A 2,101-nucleotide genomic window follows, 5' to 3' on the forward strand; every position below is an offset into this window, starting at 1 on the left:
CCAGGGATCCCTCACCTCTCATTTTTAAACAAAACTTTGATTACCTCTAGGCCACAGGGAGAATTGTGGGGTTTTTGTTTTGTTGTTTAAGATTTTATTTTACTTATTTTTGTTAAAGATTTTATTTATTTATTCATGAGAAACACAGAAAGAGAGAGAGAGAGAGAGAGAGAGGGGCAGAGAGAGAAGCAGGCTCCATGCAGGGAGCCCGATGTGGGACTTGATCCTGGGTCTCCTGGACCAGGCCACAGGCCAAAGGCCAAAGGCAGCACTAAACCGCTGAGCCACCCAGGCTGCCCAAGATTTTATTTTTAAGTAATTTCTATGCCCAACACGGGACTCGAGTTTACAATCCTGACATCAAGAGTTGCAAGCTGCAGGGACTGAGCCAGCCAGGCGCCCCTGTGGTGTTTTTATTGGAGAGCGAATTAACAATTCAAAACACCCTTTTTCCAGGGGCTCCCTGACGGGAAGGAAGGACCAGAGCTGGTCGCCAGAATGCAGTGATCTATATGCACACAGGTGTCCAGCCTGCGGTCTTGCATCCAGGAAGTCTGGGAAGCAGGTTATGGAGTATATGAAGTATTTTGCTCTCTCATGTAGTCTCTCTTGTGAGCATAGTGGTTCTAACCAATCTACCATTTCTTTAAGGTCTCCCAGCTTACTGTGGAATACACGGAGTTGATTGAAAGCTTTTGATAGGTACTATTACTGAAAAGTCTAAACTCCTTAACCTGTTAACAAGGCCCTTAATAATATGACTTCAGCCTACCATTCCACTGTTTTTTTGAACTTCTTGGGCTGGATAGCCTAAGGCTTGGCCAACATTGAGCTTAATGTTGTTGCTCACGTACATCAAACAGCACACTTTTGTGACATCGTGTCTGCCATTCCTTCTGTCTAGAACCATCTGCTTTCTTTTCTCCGTGTAAGATAATCTCATTAATCCTTAATAACTGGCAGTCTTTAGGGCTGTTTATGGATGGTCCCTTTCTTCTGCTTTCAGGCACTTGGGAGGATTGTTCTCCCTCCATCCTAGCTTAGAAATGAGGTCACATGACTTGCTTTTTCCAAAATGTGTGAGCCCATGTGCTGTGTATTGGACAAGAAATTCCATGAAAGAGATATTGAGAGGGATGAGCATTCTGGTGTTCCCTCCCCTGTTGCATATATCAGCATGTATTAAGGTGCAGCCTCTCATCTGATCACCGAGAAGCTGTGCTGAGCAGCAGTTCCCAGCTAACCAGAACTAGATAGCTAATGCAAGTAGGATAGAAGCCTTTGTGTCTGTGTGGAATCAACAGACATTCGGGGGGGGGAGTTAGTTTGTTACCATGGCTTAACTTCACCTACCCTGATAAACTAACATTTGAACTGGGTTCAGTTCTTGTGTCTAGAACCTATTCTACACGTCTCCTGCAAAGGCACATTAATCATAACTCCCCTGGTGCTTCCACAATGCTTTGCGCATAACTTGGTTATTACATTTGCCACACTGCAGGTGGCTTTGTTTATGTGACAGTCATACTTTGAACACCCCAAGGGAAACACCATATCTTCATCTCGATTATTATCTTCTCTTGCTTTCCACCTTTTCCCATTTTCTAGCATATTGCTTGGCATATGGTTGATACTTAATGAGTATTTTTAAATGAGAAAAAGGATGGCAGGAAACCCACTTGCCTCTTATGATTAAAAGAAGGTCGAGTTTTTTTTTCTTTTAATAGCATTCAGAGAAAATAAACTCATCAAGTTATCAGCCCATGCATTTTTGTTGTTGTTCATTTAAAGTCAACAATAAGGGTGCCTCGGTGGCTGAGTTGGTTGAGCATCTGCCTTTGGCTCTGGCCATGATCCTGGTGTCCTGAAATTGAACCCTACACCAGGCTTCCTGCTCCACAGGGAGCCTGCTTCTCCTTCTCCCTCTGCTGCTCCCTCTGCTTTTGCTCTCTCGCTCCTTCTGTCAAATAAATGAATGAAATCTTAAAAAAAAAAAAAAAAAAAGATAAAGTCAACAACAGATTAAATTTAAATGTCTATTTTGTCCAAAAATAATTACAAAGGATAATAAAATCAATCATTTTATTAATAATTTTTAAAG

Source organism: Vulpes lagopus, chromosome 6, assembly GCF_018345385.1.
Source record: "Vulpes lagopus strain Blue_001 chromosome 6, ASM1834538v1, whole genome shotgun sequence".
In the NCBI taxonomy this organism is placed as follows: Eukaryota; Metazoa; Chordata; class Mammalia; order Carnivora; family Canidae; genus Vulpes; species Vulpes lagopus.